This window comes from Canis lupus, chromosome 34 (assembly GCF_003254725.2).
Source record: "Canis lupus dingo isolate Sandy chromosome 34, ASM325472v2, whole genome shotgun sequence".
Classification (NCBI taxonomy): Eukaryota; Metazoa; Chordata; class Mammalia; order Carnivora; family Canidae; genus Canis; species Canis lupus.
In genome coordinates this window covers 18,146,921-18,166,819 of record NC_064276.1, presented here as the reverse complement: position 1 = coordinate 18,166,819, position 19,899 = coordinate 18,146,921, and the positions used below count along the sequence as shown (strand labels likewise).

Here is a 19,899-nt window from a genome sequence, read left to right as displayed (position 1 = left end):
TTCATCACATAAAGCCTTTTGATTGCCAGTCAGGAAAACTAAGGAAGGACAGAAAAGGATCACAATGGGCTCTCATTTGTTTGGGGGCATACAGATACTCCCTGTGGTGGGCTCCACTGGCTTATATTCTTAGGGAAGTACATCAACAGAATGGCAAAAAATGGCAATAACCACTGCATTATCTTACATTTATATATGGAATTGAGTTTCCAACGTAATTCCATATATTTTAATTTCATTTGAGCCCCATATGAGCCATGTGAGGTGAACAGAGCAGGTATTACTGACCTTTCTCTGAGGAAAATTAATAACATTCCCCTTTCCCAACAATGGGGAAATGGATCAAATCCTTATAATATCACTTTCAACTTCCTGAAATACTTTTGTCACAAAATGTCTGAAAGAATATATCTACCTGTTAATGAGTTCAGGATATTTGCGTATTTTAGGAAATGGCAGAGGAATACAATACTCTCATGAATTTCAGGAAATAATTTTTAAAAAGGAAACCAACAAAAATAATCCTGAATTGTAATGGTATTTTTAAAGCTGAATTAGAAATAGATGTTAAATAGATGTTAAACCACCTGGATGGCTCAGTTGGTTAAGCATCTGCCTTTGGCTCAGGTCATGCTCTCCGGGTCCTGGGATCAAGCCCCTGCCAGAGTCGTGTCCAGCTCCCCACTGAGCAGGGAATCTACTTCTCCCTCTCCATCTGCCCCTCCCCCTGCTTTCTCTCTCAAATAAATAAAAATCTTAAAAAAGAGAGAGAGAAATAGATGTTAAATTAGAAATGCCTGTTGAATCTGAGAAATAAAGAGAACCAAAATGCTATAACTAACCATATCCAATTTAAGTTATAATATAGCAATGTGATTCTAGAAACATGTAATGGTAAAGGTTAGTATACCGGGAAGAAAGAAAAACAAAGAATTTGAAGTAGCTGATAAACATATCAAGAAACAAATACCTTTCTACAGAAATTTTATTTCAAAAAACGAAGTTTAGGTTGGCAAGAATTAAGCAAAGGATTTAAGTCCTAAATATAGCCCATGTTAAAATAGAGGCAGATTTTGGTATAAAGTAAGCATCTAAAAGCTTTAAGCCTTTAGAAGAAAAACATGCTAACATCTGTTATGGCACCTATTATGCTTCTTCTTTTTATATATTTTATCTCATTAAATCTTTATATCTTCACGGAGGTCAATATTACCACCATTTTATAGACAGAAGATTGAGGCTCTGAGAGGTCAAATAATTTGTCCAAGATCACACAGTTCAGTGGATGGCTTGTTAGGTCTATTCGACTTCAATCTGGGTCCTTTTAGAAAATTACCGCTTCCTAGAAAAGGTAAATCTAAAATTTGCAGTTATATTTGGTTACTAGAAACATAAGAAATTAAAAAATAATGAGGCACCTTTTCATCTTTCCTAAGAATTGGGAGGCTGAATATTCCATGAGGTTGTAATTTAACTCACTCATCCTAGTGACATGAGCTTTAGAGTCAGAAGAATTGGGTTTGAATCCTAGAATTCTTATTTACAGTAAGCAGCTATCTGATCTTGGGTAGGCCCTTGATTTCTTCAGGCCATGATCCAGTATGTTAATCTTTCATTCTGTATATTTATGAAATATCATTACTGGATGTTATATTAGACATCCCAGGGATAGAAAGATACATAAGACTTTCTCTGTCTTCAGGTTTTATTTGCATTAAATCAACTTAGTTAAATCAAAATCACTTTCTACATTCTTAACACTATTCTTTAAGACTTCTATTCCGGGCAAGCAGGTACATAGGGGAAAGTGCCCAAAGGGACATAAGATAAAGGAAAAGTTGTAACATAGACACTACAGATCAAAGGAGTATTGGGAATAATTCCTTCAAACCTTGTAGCCAGCTAATCCCACCCTGCATCACACTTCTGTTCTCCTTTGTTACTGCCCAAGATGTAAGTCGGCATTTCTGGTTTATGGTCTCAACCCTGTACTCTATGCATCCTCTTCCCTGACCCCATCTCCCACTTTCTCTTTCCTCTGAAACTCTCCCACTTGCCCCTCATGTTCCATTTTCAACTTCTTGGCTGTTCTCCCTCAACTTTCCTTGAATGAATGAAACGGAACAGTTGACTTTTCTCTTTTCCTCTCCGTTTACCATCACCACATCCGACCAATTGCCAAAGTCCTGGAGAGATTTTCTTGTCAGGGAAAATTGTCAAAGACTTTGAAATGGGCAAGAAAGAATACTGGGTATCCTTGCCTAGGGCTCCACTCTCAGTTTCTGGGAGCCTTTCCTTGGTTCTGAGATACTTCCAGCTGAAAATTATAGCAAACATTTAGTAATGCAACTGATTCTTGTCCAGAGGAATGTAAAGGAATCCTATCTGGTGGAATGCAATGGGTTATCAATGCTCTGTGGATACTGACTGGTTTTGTTGCTAGTTGCACATTCATTTTGGCACACCTGCATTCCTTATTGCCTATAGATATATGTGTTCTTGGACTTCTTACAGCACTTTATTGGCTCCCTCATTAATTGAGCTAAATACAATATTTGACACACATTCATTATATATGTGTATGTATCATTATTTTACCCTTTAAAAAAAGTATCCTTTAACATTCTGAATATCTCTTTAAATTTACACACTCCTTTCCATCGCAATAACCCTTGCTAGCACAGCTCATCTTCACCGTTGCCTAGATTATTTTAACAATCCCCTAATTGTAGCCTTGTCTCTAGTCTCTCCATCCTATTCCATTCTCTCTATAGCCAGAGTGCTTTTTCTAGCATGTAATTCTGAACATACTACTTAACTTTGTAAAATCTCCTGCTCCTAGAATAAAGTCCAACCCTCTTGGCATGATTTGCTTCTCTAGCCTTATGTTTGATACAGCCCTGCAATTCACCAGACTCATTTCAGTTCTCTGAATTTGCTCTGAACACTTGTGATCCTCTTTGCATGCAATGCATTCTGTACCACTCTCCTCTCAACCCACCTTTGGCTTGTTCTTTAGGGTTCACATCTGTTATCATTTCCTTCCTGGATCACTCAAGTCTGGGTGAGATACCCCACTTATGCCCTTCTCTAGCAGCCTATATTCATTTACCCCTTCACCCCTCACCCCTAACAGCACATATCTCTATATTATAAGGACTTTGACTATCTCCCCTACTAGACTGTAAGTTCTGTGAGAGCAGGTGCCATGACTAGCTTGTTCACTACTGTATCCCAGTACATAGCACAGCATCCAGCACATAGTTGTCATTCAAAAACATATTTTGAAAGCCATGTTTTCTGCAGTGTCCCAGGATAATAACAGGAATTTTCCTATACAAATCCTTCTCAAGATCTGTGACCCAACCCCACCCCTCTCCCACAAAAAAAAAGCATAGGTTATACTCAAATAGAATGCATGCACTTCAGTTTTAGGCTTTTATTTTATGGAGTCAGAGTGAAATATGCAACTTATCTGCTTTTTAAATTGTGAACAGTTCCATAAAATGGCCATTCCTAGGAGACATGAAAGACGGTTTTGTTTTACTTTCTCTATGGCAGGGAAAAGGGAATAGGAGCAGAAAAATAGCATGAGGAAGGAAAGAGAAGGCCAGAATCACGTGAAATAGCCACAGCACACATGCCCAGCCATTCACTGAAACCTCACTAGGTTATAATAACCCTCATCATATACATCAGGGGAAACTTAGAGGTGTTCAGTAACTTAATAGACATAGATAACTAATAGATGAGACTGCCACGACTCAACTCTCTGACTTCAGAAACCAAGCTATTAATCATATAGAAAGAGTAGAAAACAGAGAAGTTTAAAAAACTGTGTTTAGGCAAGACAAATTATTGACAAAGCTTGGTTTCAGTGGTACCTACCAAGTACCCAGTTTACCTTAGCCAGGGTTTTGCAATTCTGGATTTCTCTTTGACAGTCACATGCGACTTGGGACAATTTTGATTTAACACAGAATACTCTCTTACATTAATGTAAGGTCTTTCCTAAGAAGGTTAATTCCTTTGACAGAATATTTTGCCTCTGCCTCTCAAGCAGGTGAAAAGGTAGTCCCTCTTGGTATCTCATAACTCTGAAAGAACTAGTAAGACACACATTTTATTTATTTATTTATTTATTTATTTATTTATTTATTTATTTATGTATTTATTTATTTATTTATTTATTATTTATTTATTTATTTATTTATTTTAAATATTTTATTATTTATTTGGCAGAGAGAGAAAGTGCACACAAGCAGGAGGAGAGGCAGAGGGTGGGAGAAGCAGACTCCCTGCTGAGCATGGAGCCCGATGCAGGGCTGAGATTATGACCTGAGCCGAAGGCAGACACTTAACTGAGTGAGCTACCCAGGCACCCCATGACACACATTTTACAGTGTGACATTATAAGAGCAAATTAAAGGTACTACAAAAATCTGAGAAAGAGAGAAAAAAATAACTCTATCACCCTAACTCAAAAAATTTTGGCATACTTCCTTCTATTTTTTATTTGAAAAAATCTTAAACATAACTCTGTTCTACTCTTGAAACTTTGATGACTGTTTCTTTTCCCTTACCAAAACATCATACATTTTTCATCTGATTGCATGGATTACATCACCATCATTTTTAAACGTCAGCATATATTCTATCAATTGGCTATTAACTAAAGCTAATTCTGGTTATTTGTCTTGTTCCATAAAATCACTTCAAACACTGAGAAATATAAGGGTAGGTTTCTAGTCACTACATTTTCATCAACTGATCAATACATGAACTTGTTTTATGTGTGTTTCTATTTAAAGACACCTTACTTGATATACATTGGTGGGTTTTTTTTTTTTAACATTTTATTTATTTATTCATGAGAGACACAAAGTGAGGCAAAGACATAGGCAGAAGGAGAAGCAGTCTCCCTGCAGGACTTGATCCTAGGATCCCTGAGCTGAAGGCAGACACTCAACTCCTGAGCCACCTGGTGCCCCTGACATACATTATTGATTCATTCATGTTAAACTCATGGCCAACAGCACAATAACTAATGCCTATATGAAACATATTTCCTTTGTAAGACACATCACAGCCTTCTTACACCTACGAATACTAGGCAACACTGTAGCACTATGCTTGGTGCTATTTTAAATGGTAAAGTCACCAAGAAAAAGCACAAAAATGCAAAAAACAGCCCCAATCAGGTTTAATATATATATATATATATTTCAGAGAGAGAGCTCGTGGAGAGGTAGAGAGAGAAGGGGAAAAGCAGACTCCTACTGAGCATGGAGGAGAAGGACTCAATCTCATGACCCAAAGATCATGACCTGAGCCAAGATCATCTTGTGACCTAAGCCAAAATCTAGAGTCGGCATTTAACCAACTGAGCCGAGCCACCAGACACCGCATCAAATGGACTTTGAGAAGGCACTTGTTTACAGTATGAACACTGAAACGCAAAGGAAGAGAGTATCCACCTTGCACCATCTCAGTTGGGAGTATGTACTTCAGGCAACTCAAATTTTTCTCTGTTCTGCATATGTCTGTCTGTGAATGGCTGTAAAAGCACCACAAGCATTGATTTGTAGGTTAAAAATAAATTTTAGTGAATAGGTGAATTAACAAATACACAATCTGCAAATAGTATCAACTGTATTTTCCTATTATTATTCCTATTAACTGTATATTTTCTATTATTGAACAGTTAAGCTATTTTTCTATTAAAATAATTCTGTGATTAAATCTTTATGCCTAAAATGTCTTTCTCTTTTAGGAGTATTTTTTAAGAACTACTGGAAGAGTTAGAATTTTGGCAAAGCCTGCTTAATGAAGTTCTTGGAATGACTGACTCATGTAGATTCTTCACTACTTACAAAGTGTGGTCTTAGAACTAGTGGCATTAGCATCACCTGGGCACTAATTAGAAATACTGATAAAATCACCCCAGACTAAGTGAATCGGAATCTGGTTTTTAACAAAATCCTAAGTGATTCCTACGCACATGAGGAGTCTGATAAGTTCTACTATAAACCAAGGATTCTCATGTTTGAGTATGCATCAGCATCACCCAGCCAGCTTGTTAAGACACAGCTGCCTGGACAACCCCCTCCCCCAGCATTTCTGATTCAGAATATCTGGGGAGTGGCCTGAGAATCTGCATATTTAACAAGTTCCCAGGTGATGCTGAAGTTCCTGGTTATAGGACCACACTTCGAGAACCACTATGTAAGCTGCTTCATGAGTAGGTCTCCTGCAGGATTTAAACTTGCAGTTTTCAAACTAGTAATACATCTTATTTTATGGGGAGCGGGGAATGAGAGGGGAAATAATCAATGCACAGCTCATCAAAAGAAATCCTTCCTGAATAGGGCCATGTTTTGTGAAGGCAAGCTAGCTAGCCAGGGTGGTTAGACTCAGTCACGGCTGGTGGAGGGAGGCCAATGTGGTTGGGTCAATTGAGAAACAGAAATAGAGGGAAAAAATATTTTTTTTTCTCTCGTTATTTAGGCACACTTTATACAACAACCTAACGATAAAGTATCTGAAAAAAAGTCTTATTGAGTAGTTTTTTATAAACTATATTTTATCAACTACATATAAAAATAAGAGAATCTGGAGAATCCGCTTGGTAAAAAGTATCAAAGAATTTTTTTTTCTTTTTCAGTTTCCTATGATAATATATAGCAATATATAGCAGTGAAAGGATAGGTCCCCCAACCAGGCCTTTAAGCTTAGTTTCTGGATCTGGCAAATCCTTAGCTGCAACCACCCAGGAAAAACCCAGAAGAGATTTCTCTCAGAAGATAAGAAGTCCTGAGACTACAGTTTCCTCATTCTGAGCCTTTAGATCAATCCTCACACACAACTGTTCTCCACTGTAGATACCTCTGGGCACAAGCCATATGCAACTCAGGTAAATCACAATTACCATTTCACAATGCTCTTAAACTTGGTGAAGATATAATGAAATCCAGTCAGTCTTCTGCAGAAGTACTCCCTTGGAGTGACTTCCTTTTCCCTTGGAGTGACTTCCTTTTCCTTACCCTAGGGACCCTTTTGCTCTGCATGAATAGTGAGGATCTCTTGTCATTCCTTTTCTCTTTCCAGACTTGGTCCAAGGTTTTTGGAATCTGAGTGACTAGCTGTTTTTTGGTTTTTAAAACCATTCCACAGCTTTTTAAATAGCAGGAAAAAGACAAAGGCCATTAAAAAGACCATCTGTGGCAAAAGCAGTGTGACTCTAGCAAAAGCCAGTATCAAAGGTGTAAGATTGAGTTAAAGGAAGTCCTTATCCCCGTTGATAACCTTTGATCAAAGGAGAGCCGCTGATGGGGAGTGAATACTGTTCCAGAAGCCTTGATTGGAGAAAAGATCATTGGAGAAAAGATTGGAGAAAATAGAAAGGATTATGTGATTGTTTCTCTTGCTCGAAGAAATCTACTCTGGTCTCCAGGTTTCTGAGGATACTTAAAGGTTAGATTGGAGCCTGGCTTCAATCATTAACATAAGCAGCATAAAGCAAATGTTCAGTTATTTTGGATTAGACAGACAGATGGAAGGGGTTCTGCTCAAAAATGGCCAGAAACAGGAGGAGGAAGATGAGGAGGGGGTGTGAGAACCTGGCAAGGGAGTAAAATTTCTTTTCAAATTGGCTCTTCAGCCCTAGCAGCTGCACTATCAGGTGGGTATTTCTCAGGAGTTTCTATGCTTAGCAAAGACTTTAAATGAGTCTGTACTTTCAGTCTAGAAAATAGTGACTGAATATATCCAAAGGTATGTTGCATCTGTTTCTTCTTCGTGTGCATATGTATTTGAATTTGTTGTGTGAGAGGAAATAATTGGTGAGTAATTAGTATAATGCTTAATCTTACTTTAATCAAAAGATTATCCTCCCTTGGAAAAGGCAGTCACGGCTTTGTATTTTGGTGGGCTTGATCTCACTCAATTATCCATGGTTCTATCTGCGCCTGCGGATCTCCTAATGTGTCCCATTAGAGGCAGGCAGGACAGCTCCCACAAATGCAGGCATAGTGCCTCAGGGGTAATAAGAAGCCTCCGTGGATTATTTTGCAAATTGGGCCCTTTAGTATTAGCAACTGTGACAGCTCTCTTTAGGACTCTAAAGGAGTCTTTTTTTTCATTCTGGCTCCCAAATCCATTCTCTTTGGTTTAAGATAGAAGCTGCTGTCCTCACTGCCACCTGCCTATGGTGAACCATCAGCCCAGCCACAGTCTCCCTGGACTCTGCTCCACCCCCACCCACCTCACATTTTTTTTCTATTTCCCTTCTCCAGTCCTTTGTCTTTGACTATTTCCTGAGCCCTTCACCCTCAATCAATTCATTCTACTTCTATGGACTTTTTGGAATCTAGAGTTTCACTAAAATGTCCTCCTAGTACTGCTCAATTCAACTATTACCCCAGCACAGGAATTCAATACAAGTTAGCTAATTGAAGACAATTACCATCTGTCAGTGGGAAGTTCTACATTGTTTTTCCCTAATTTTCAAACCACTAAAATCACACAGTTATTACACCTTCTCTTAGGGTTGCCCTGCAATACATGATTGCTTTATGCAAGATGGTTTTACCACACTGCTACACAGAGAAGTATGTTTACTAAATGGAACCCACTATCTGAAATTATTATAGCTGTTTGGACCAGGTATTAGACCTCTCTCTGCTTCACTATTATACAAATGAAAAAAGGATACAAGAAAAATTCTAGACTGATGAAACAAACCCTAAAATGGAAAGGATGTTCCTCTGTTTTGTAATTTTTACAATTTATCTTTTTCTTGACAAAATCTGCAAACTCGAAACACCAATCTATCAACCAATTTGTTATTTGGAGAATTCTGGGAAGAATAATTTTCAAAAGCTAGCAACTCTCATAAAAAATAACAGACTTATTTTTTTCAAAGATTGGCTGTACCATTTATGGATTTAGTGGTTCTCATTTTCTATTTTGGCATAGTCTTTCACCCTTCATCACGCTTCAGCCTGATTTAAAGAATGATAAGAGGTAGTGAGAGATGGAGAGAAGAAGCCAAGATGATCAATTTTGCTTCTTAAGAGCAATAACAAAAGTCAGATCAAGGAAAAGACTGTAACACACAACCAAACTAAGGTTATTAGAGTATCTGTTGCCATATTCCCTATTAGCCCAGACCACCAAATCACCAGTCTAATGGAAGCTCTTTCTTGACTACAAAGAATAATGGCCAAACAAGTGACATTTATGTGGGCATGCCTAAAGATGGCAAGGTCAGATCTCATCAGGACTCTACTTCCTGTTTATGAGGGAGTGCTTGGGCATATCTCAGTGATTTAACCTTTCTGTGTCTCACCCAGTTATCTCCATCTGAAACACTTATGATATTTTCCCCTCCTCCTCAGCTGTAGCAGTATCCCATGGGGGCTAAACTTCTAGAAAGTACTATGGAAGAACTAGAGTAAAGGTAGATTTTAACCAGGTTGTCTTAGAAGTTGTCACTTGTCTATTTGATGCTGGTAATAATGAGATTCCACGAATATTACAATGTTGAAGCTAGAAAGGATTTTTTTTTTAAGATTTTATTTATTTATTCATGATAGACACAGAGAGAGAGAGGCAGAGACACAGGCAGAGGGAGAAGCAGGCATACAAAGAGCCTGACGTGGGACTCGATCCAGGGTCTCCAGGATCACGCCCTGGGCTGCAGGCAGCACCAAACTGCTGTGCCACCGGGGCTGCCCTAGAAAGGATATTTGAGATCACTAAACAAACAAACAACAACAACAAAGTCTCATATTTTGAAATGAAAGCTGAAGACAATGTTTAAGAAGCCAAGAGAATATCTTGCCAAGGATGACTTGACACTGCTACATAGATACTTACTACCTTAGTCTGATTCTTTTTCCATTGCGTCTTTGTGCCTTATAGCAGGCAAACAGAAAACACATTAATTTTATCCATTTAATTTTAAGTAATCTTTTAGATAAAGAAAGAAGGCAGGTACATGATTGCATAAAAGAACCTCATTACTGGGGCAGCCCAGGTGACTCAGCGGTTTAGCACCGCCTTTGGCCCAGGGCGTGATCCTGGAGACCAGGGATCGAGTCCCATGTTGGGTTCCGTGGATGGGAGCCTGCTTCTTCCTTTACCTGTGTCTCTGTCTTTCTCTCTCTCTCTCTCTCTCTGTGTCTCTCATGAATAAATAAATAAAATCTTAAAAAAAGAAAAAGAACCTCATTACTAAAAACTTTACTATACAAGGCTTCAATTCATCCTCTGTTCAAGGTGTTGCATGTGATTCTTCTGCTAACGCATAATAAGCAAGACATATTTAAGCCTGCACTGGTGGTTCTTTGCTTGATTCATCTGAGTACTAGAACACATCCTCCTCATTGACTATCAATCACCATGCAGCAATTCGCAGTGGTGACATTATGAAAGGACATCTCCCTGCCACAAACACACACATCCACCCACATACTTACAAGGATTTATCCTAATGGGGCAGCAAGTAAAATTTGAAAAAAAAAAAAAAAATGTTTCCCAACTACCACCTCTGCTCTGGCCTCTACCAGCAAAAAAAAATCATTAATCCAAAAAAAAAAAAAGGTCCTTTTACAATAAACAAATGTAGACAAAAAAGTGTCTACTCTGTTCAATCACTTTATAGCCCATGTCTGGCACAAACAGTGAATACTAAATATTCACTTTGAGTTTTAGTCCTTAGAGCATCTTTCTTTGTATAACAATTGTACCTGACTTGGTCAACCACTGACCCCTTGGTTTGAAAGTTCCTTAACTTTCTGAATCTATATCTGCAAATACAGCATACAATGCAAAAGTCCCTTTTCGGGGGCAGTCCAGGTGGTTCAGTGGTTTAGTGCCACCTTCAGTCCAGGGCATGATCCTGGAGACCCGGGATTGAGTTCCACATCGGACTCTCTGCATGGAGCCTGCTTCTCCCTCTGCCTGTGTCTCTGCCTCTTTCTCTCTCTCTCTCTGTCTCTCATGAATAAATAACAAATAAAATCTTTAAAAAAAAAAGTCCCTTTTCAAAATTTTAATTTACCTTTTTTTTAAAGTAGGCTCTACACCCAACACGTGGCTTGAACTCATGACCCTAAGATCAACAGCTGCATGCTCTATTCACTGAACCAGGCAGGTGCCCCCAAATAGTCCCTTTTTGGGCCACCTGGGTGGCTCAGTGGTTGAGCATCTGCCTTTGGCTCAGGGTGTGATCCTGGCATTCTGGGATTGAGTCTCACATCGGGCTCCCCTCAGGGAGCCTGCTTCTCCTTCTGCCTAACTCTCTGCCTCTCTTTTATGAATAAATAAATAAAATCTTTTTAAAAAGTCCCTTTTTGACTTTACCCCACCCCCAGCACGCTCTATTCCTCTCTCACCTTTACTTTTCTCTTTAACATTTAACACTGTCTAAACCTACTTCATTATTTGTCTTCCCCAATAAAAGAAGCCCCCAAGAGGGCAAGGGCAAGAATTCTTGCGGGTTTTTTTTTTTTTTTACCACTGTGTACTCAGTACCTAGAACACATACTAAATGCTCAATAAATATCTGTTGATTAAAAGAATGCCAACACTTCAACACCTGCCAGTTCTATTTGATACATCCTCTTTCCCATTACAGTCTCCCCACCATTCCCTTTAATCATTCTCTCAAATCTAGTACACTCTGTCCTCTCAGGACTTTTCCTGCTGGCTATACATAGGCAGAGTATAGCTAGCCTGGACTCTATGATTAACTGTCACATGATAATCTTCATTTATGCATGTCCTCTTGTCTTCTACTGCACTTGCTGTACCAACACTTAATCCTATATTACCCCCACCATTCAATTTCTCTTACCCCAATGTCCAGTCCAGAGCATTGCAAGAGAAGACCATAGAGTCACGCTAGACCAAACCAGTAACAAGTCAAGGTAAGCCTCAATGTTCTAAACCCACGGTATGCAGAAGAAAGAATGGGATGAAAAATTAGACCTGGATTTGAGAATTGGGTATGATGTGCACTACCTGGTTTCTTTGGCTGAGTCAGAATATTCCTGAGCCTGTTTTCTCATCTGTACAATGGGGGTAGTAGTGTCTACTCATACCATGAGGATTCTATTTTAAATGAAATAATGTCTGTGAAAGCTCCCAGCAGATTTCTAGGCATGTAGAAGTCACTTAATAAGTGTCAGCTCCTTCTCTTCTTTTAATGCATCTCTCTAACCTCTTTGAAAATGACAAACTCCTACTTAGAAAATCCAAAAAGAAGAAAAAAAAAAACATGCTCTCGGGTATGAATCTTCATTTTCCTCTCTTCACTTCTTTCCATATAGAAGTCTATGTCTTCACTCTCTTCTTCTGATTCAGAAGTCATGTCCCTCTTCTTTCATAAAACTAACCCTCTATCCATGTGAAATGGTTTTCAATCCTGGCTACATATTAGAATCATCTGGGGAGCTTTTAAAAAATGTAGATGTCTGAGCCCCACCACACACCAATTAAATATAACTCTTTGGAGGTGGGACCATGGTATCAGTATTTTCTTTTTAAGTTCCCTGGTAGGGTGCCAAGACAATTCAATGGGGGAGAGCACAATCTTTTCAACAAATATTGCTGGAACTGGATATCCTCAATCAAAAGAATGCCTTTGAACACTTCCTTATACCCTGCACAAAAATTAACTCAAAATGGATCACAGACTTCAATGTAAGAGCTAAAACTATGAAGCTCTTTAAAAAATAGGGATAAATCTTCAAAACCTTGGATAAGGCAAAGTCTTGTTGGATATGACACTAAGCAACAACAAAAGTGAAGAAACTGAATTTCGTCAAAACTTAAAAACTTGGTGCTGCAAATAATATCACCAAGAAAGTAAAAAGACAACTGACAGAATGAAAGAAAATATTTGCAAACCATATATCTGATAAAGATCTTGTATCTGGAACTTATCAAAGACTCTCAAACTCGGTAATAAAAAGAGAAACTAACTTTTTAAATGGGCAGAAGATCTGAATAGACATTTCTTTAAAGAAGAAATACAGAAGGCCAATAAGCACCAAAAAGATGCTCAAATCATTAACCATTAGGGGAATGTATACCAAAACCACAAGGAGATAGCACTTCGAATTCCCTAAGATCACTCTTCTCAAAACTACAGATTAAAAATGTTGACAAGGATGTAGAGAGATTGAAAGCTTCCTATACTGCTTGTGGGAATGAAAAATGGTACATCTGCTTTGGAAAACAGTTTGGCAGTTCATGAAAACGTGAAACATATAGTTATCATAGGACCCAGCAATTCTACTGCTAGGTATGTATTCAGGAGAAATGAAAACATATGTTCACATAAAAACTTGTATGCAAATGTTCATAGCAGCATTATTCATAACAGCCAAAAAGTAGAAACAATCCAAATGTCCATCAACTGATGAATGGATAAGTAAAACATGGTATAACTATATAATGGAATATTATTCTGCAATAAAAGGAATGAAGTCCTGATATATGCTACAATATGGAGAACTCTGAAAGCCTTATCTAAGTGAAAGAAGTTAGTCACAAAAGACCATATAATGTAAGATTTCATTAATATGAAATGATCAGAGTAGGCAAAGCTATGTATAAAGAAGGAAGATTAGTGGTTGCCTAGAGCTAGGGGAAAAGAGGAGTGACTGCTAATATGTATGGGTTGTTTATTTATTTATTTATTTATTTTTACCACGATGAAAATATTTTAAAATTGATTGTGGTGATGGGTGAACAACTCTATGAACATACTAAAAAAACGGAGAAACAGACAGATAGAAAGCTCTCCAGGTAATTCCAATCTTCACAACACTATATGTGTATGGTATCTTACCTTCTAGATTTGTTAGGAGGAAATATGGCATCTTCTAAATCATTCTCTTTCCCATATTCTTAAGGAATAATAATCCACACAGAGCTGGAGGGTGATAGCTCTTAAATAACCTTTTTTTTTTTTTTTTTTTTTTTTTAAGTAAAGGAGTGTTCTTGGTAAATATTTTTTACTTTAATAGAAAATGCAAGAGTCAGGCTGCCACCTGGCAAGCATTGGTCATCTTGGCTATCTTGATTCACTTGAGCTCCCCAAGCAATCAATTCAGTTGTAGCACAGAAAGAGAGAGAGGGTAGGTAGACAGTGCAAACCAAACTGACCGGTTCTCCCGTCCAAAGTACTGCTGTTTTGTCATACATGGTGGATGTGGCCTCTGGCCCTTAGGAACCATTCTTTTGATAGTTCCCCAGGACAGGGCTCTGGCTTGACTGACTTTGTTTACTAAATAAATTAATTCCTACTTCTGGAGTAGCTTCAATTTCGAAACAGAAAGCCATCTATTGACAGTCACTGATACACAGGATTTTATTGTTTGATATTAAACAATTAAGAGTTATTGTTTTTTTTCCCCCCCTACAAGTACACTATACACGAAAATAAATATAATCTAGAATACAGCCACTAGGAGTGGAGAGATAGGGAGATTCTATATCTCCTCTGTGCCTTAAAGGGAGAGTTTAACTTTAATAAATGCAAAGTGCGGACTGTATTTCTTTAACGGAAATAAAGCCCTCTGCCAAAACGTATAGAAAAGACAGCATCTGATGAACATTTCTTGAGTTTGATTATAAAAACACCTTTAAGAAACCCTAAGAATTCAGTCTTTTGATCTAGCAATGATCTAGACTTCAATGATTTGAAATAACTTTGCAGTTGCTACTTTCAACAAAGTTTGAAGGTACACAAAAGAAGAAAATGAAGTAAGTCTAGATGCTTACAAACGCAGGGGAATTGTGTCACTTGTTCAACCCAGTGTATAAAAAATAGCAAAATATGAAACCACAGTTGTCTGAGTATAGGACAAAGATCTGATTTAGAATGAGGCAGAAGTTTTCCCTTCTATAGCTCTCAGTGAGTTCAGATGCACTGAGAAAAACAAAATGAGTAGGGGCAATGCCAAGATGAAAAACAAAAGAGAACTCCAAATCCTTGGGTAATTTTCAATGAGTTTACAGTTGGAAGATTCACTAATAATTCAAAATAGATCATAAGAGTCCTAATTTAGAAGCCCTCTCTCATGAGAAAAGATCATAATATGAAAATCTCAAAGCTAAGTATTGATTACACAAGGTAAACATGACAAGGCTGGATGATAAGAAATTAACAGACATTTTGCTTTCCCTCTCACTGGAGACGACGACCAGGTACACGCTGCCGACTAGAATATAATTTGCTTGAAGTGAGGGAGGTGGAAAATGCTATTAGGTTATCTGGGTTGAGGAGTTGCCCCAGGGCAGAACATGTCACAGTGTCACATCCCTCTTCTTTACCATCCCAACTTTCACCAGAATATAGTCCAGAACCTTGGAAAATAAATTTGATCACAAATACTAACTTTTTGTTCAAACTCCAAGCAAAGTATCAAACCAACTTAATACATTGAACATATCTGAACTTTTCCATGTTTGCCAAGCACAGCGGAAGAAACTATTTTGAGCAGGGAGTTCATCTTCAGAAAATATTCATGTGCATTTCTATGCAACATAATTACGGAATATATGAAGAAACCACTTCTTCATTTTCATCTGGGGATATTTTAAAGATCAGAATTTAAGGATAATTCCCCCTTTGCCTTTGGCGCAGGCTTTTAAGTTTTTGAAAATATAAATAAAATGCACAGAGTGATAGAAGGAGCTGCAAAGATGTATAAATACACCACTGTGACTCCCATAATAAGAGCTTTTGGGGAAAAAAGTGGTCAGACAAGTATTCATCGTCCCCAAATTGCAAGCTCAAGACCCTGACTGGTACACAATTATGAAACAAAGGGGAGGTGAAGGGTGACACACAACAGAAAGGGCGGCAGAAAGGAAGACAAGTGTTCAGCAGGCTAGAACCTGCTGTGTCTAGCTGGCCTGGCTTTCCCCAGTACCTTTCTGGTACCAGTCTGGGGCTTTTCCTCTCCTGCAACCCACATCATCTTCTCCGAGAAATGAATCTCCCTTTAAGGAAAGCCAAACCAGCATCCAGAGGTAACGTGCAGAACCATAAATGAAAAATGTCCACGTCTAGCAAGCAGACGAGCAAAGGAAAACCAGCTGTCAGTTTCGGAGGCGCCTCGCTCTAACGGGGTTTCAGGTTACTCTTTGCCTCTGTCTCCCGGTCTGGTCTGTCTGTCTTTCTCACCGTGTCTCCCTCAGTAAGATCCGCTTTCTAATCCACTCAAATCTCAAATACCTTCTCCATCTGTCCTTGTGGCATAAATGCTGATGAAACAGAAAAAAAAAAAAAAAAGAGTGTGATACTCACAACAATGAAGAATTCCTACACATGCCGTTCCATTTTCTTGCTTTAAAAAGATGGAAGGTTAATGTGAAAAGCCTTGCAGAATTAGAAGAATAAGGGGGAGGGGGATTCCACCCACACAGTCCTCCAGCCCACCGCAAAGGAGCCCAAAGCCTTGCTGACGTCACAGATTCATGAATGGATGTAAATTGGGCTGGTTTAGGATTCCGCACAGACTTCGCTGTGGTGTGTGCCATGAAAAAAGAAAGGGAGGGTCCAGAGCAGGCCCGGCCAATAGGCTTCAGGCACTCATGGCCTGCCCTCTTTTAGGAGGAATCTGGTCACAGAATAAACAGAGCCCGCCAATCAGGCGTCTGCCACTGCCTTAAGACAGACTGGCAGCTGGGGGAGGGGGGAGGGGGGAGTGGAGGGGGGGAGGGCGTGCGTGTGTGTGTGTGTGTGTGTGTGTGTGTGTGTGTGTGGCTGTGATAGTCACGAAAACATTATTATTGCTATTGAATGAGGGAATCAAAATAGAATTTCAGTGGAGTCATTGCTACCAAAAATGCATACATTAGAATCACATTCTTTTATTCATTGGAGGCTATTTTCTTTAACTCCTTTCTTGCATTTCAGCAATGTGCCTGCTCCGATGTGATAAAAAAACAAATCAAAGTCAGGGAAATAGTTTCTAAAACTAGTGACCAGGGAGAAATGCATGCCCTGCACACCAAGGCTTGTAGAAGCCAAAACAGTAGGGAAATAATAATGGGAAATAATAACTCAGTGATTAAGAAATATAAATATTTAAGACAATATTACATACATATAATTATTTTTTAAAGAACAATATCATCTAGCTGACCTTTGTGAAGCATCAAAGTGGGTGTGGAAGAGTAATTTACTACCACATTTAAATATGGTAGGTAAATAAGGTAGGTAAATATTTCATCATTAAGACATAGCTCCGGGCGCCTGGGTGGCTCAGTCGGTTAAGCAGTTCAGCGTCTGCCTTCACCTCAGGTCATGATCCCCGGGGTCCTGGGATCCAGTCCCACAACTCAGCAGAGAGCCTTCTTCTCCTTTTCCCTCTGCCCCTTGCCCCTGCTTGTGCTTTCTCTCTCTCTCTCAAATTAATAAAAATATTTTTTAAATGTTTTGGTTTTAATAGGATGCCTTATTATAAACAGCAAAAACAACTATATTAAATTCACAAGAGCTGATGACATTTAAAAGAATTTTTCTAATTTAAAAAATTTTACCAGCTTTATTGAGATATAATTGATATACAAAGAACTGCAGATATGTAATGTGTACAATTTGATGAGCTTAGAATTATGCAAACACCCATGACCCCATCCCCACAGTTAATACAGTAGATATATCACAGGGTTTCCTTGTGTTCCTTTGTGGTTTTTTGGTTTGTTTTATGGTAAGAATACTTCACATGAGATCTACCCTCTTAGCAAGTTTTGAAGTGCACAATATAATATCACATTGTTAACTATAAGCACTATGTTGTGGAGCAGATCTCTAGAACTTACTCATCTAGTATAACTGAAACTTTATACCCGTTGAATAACAACTTCTATTTCACTCTCTCCCATCTCTGGCAACCACTATTGTACTCTCTGCTTTTACGAGGTTGACTATTTTCAAAATCTCATTAGGTGGAATCATACAGTATTTGTCTTTTTGTGACTGCCTTGTTTCACTTGGCATAATGTCCTTCAGACTCATCCATGTTGTTGCAAATGACAGAATTTCCTTTTTTAAGGCTGAAAAATATTCCATTGTACGTATACACCACATTTTCTTTATCCTTTCATCTGTCAGTGGACACTTGGGTTGTCTTCCATATATTGGCTATTGTGAATAGTGCTACAATGAACATGGATGGGTGTGCAGGTATCTCGTGGAGATCCTGATTTCAATTCTTTTGGGCATATAACCAGAAGTGGGATTGCTGAATCATATAATAGTTCTATTTTTAATTTTATGAAGAATCTCCATACTGTTTTCCATAGTTGCTGCACCATTTTACATTCCCACCAACAGCATACAAAGGTTCTATTTTCTCCAAACCTTCCCAACATGTGTTCTCCTTTTCTAAATAATAGCCATTCTAAGAGATGTAACATGATATCTCACTGTGGTTTTGCTTTGCATTTCTCTGATAATTAAGGATGTTGGGTATCTTTTCATGTGCCTATTGGTCATTTGTATGTCTTCTTTGAAGAAACATCTATTCAAGACCTTTCCCCATTCTTGACATGGTTTTGGCAATAATTTCTTGAAATGACACCAAAAGCACAAGCAACAAAAGCAAAAACAGACAAGTGAGACTATATCAAACTAAAAAACTTTAATCAACACAATGAAAATGTCACCTGCAGAATCGGCAGCACAAACATTTGTAAAACATATATATCTGATAAATGGTTAATTTCCAAAATATAGAAGTAACTCATAAAACACAATAGCAAAATAAATAAATAAATAAATCATGACATTTCTTTACTCTTTTAAAAAAAAAATGTCAGGAGTCACACAAAAGTAGAGATTGATGTGATTCACTTCCCCTGTACTCTATCATTTTACTTCATGATTACCAATACATTACTAAAACTGATAACAGCTTTTTTGAGCTTGGGAAATCCCTGAAACTGGGACAACAGTGGTTAATACAATGCCTCGGTTAAGAGGTGTCCAATGACCAAGAACATTCTGAACAGAGATCTTACTCTATCTCTTAATCAGACTATTTGTACAGCTGAGAGGAGAGTAGTTGCCTGCTTCTGTGTGACTAAGGAGGGTTCAAGCCTGACATGAATGAGTGCTGCAGACTGCTTAGCTCGTTGGGAAAAACAAAAGGAAACAAAACTTTCCAGGACTATTTTACATATAGCAAAGATGTTTGGGGCACTGTTCTATATACCAAACAATAGAATATCATTGACAAATAACATATTCAACAGATTTTTCTAAAGGAGCTTATTGTGTAACATCCCTATGGAAAAGACAGACCAAAGAAGTTTACCCCCATAAGATAGGAATGCTCAAGCCAACAATACTGGTACCTCCCTAGTAGGCACTAGGAATGTAGTATATACTATACTACATTGGCTTATATCAATATGTCCATGTACCAAGATTACTGTAGGACATAAGTGGGAAGGAATTAAGAATATGCATCTCTGTCTCTTAACAACAATCAAAACTAACCAGGATACACTAAAAGAATCAGATTTATTTTTTAAAAATCTTTTTTTCTTCCAAAATAATACAGACTAACTGATAGAAGGAGGCAGCTTTTTTGTGGAACATGTGAACAAGATGGCCAACTCTGTTATGGAAGCCAACCCAATTTGCTGTAAGGTTTGACAGCAACATCATTACTCAACAAGTCTACCAGGGATCAGGGTAGTCTCTGATGCAGTTCAAAAAAACAGTCTATAAACGGTTCTAAACACAGCCACCTAAGAAGCTGGCTCAATGTGTAATCTGGCAAATAAAAATGAGCTGGCTCTGTGGAGTTGCCATTTTAGTAAGATGAACTTGATCTGTGTTAGTGTGCTTCCCTGAGCCACAGAAAT

General features: G+C 38.2%; 1 protein-coding gene across 10 annotated transcripts in view; it reads right to left on the bottom strand.

Moving 5' to 3' along the window:
- The window catches only part of MAP3K13 (mitogen-activated protein kinase kinase kinase 13), a 430,364-nt gene that overhangs the window by 338,901 nt on the left and 71,564 nt on the right, over nt 1-19,899 (bottom strand). Inside the window, exon 1 of one of the 10 annotated variants that reach the window (XM_025451175.3) lies at nt 16,328-16,571. The exons of the other annotated variants lie outside the window; for them this stretch is intronic. The gene's annotated coding sequence lies outside the window, so the exon portion shown is untranslated. Of the gene's footprint in view, nt 1-16,327; nt 16,572-19,899 lie in introns of those variants that run through there. 10 annotated transcript variants of the gene reach the window in all.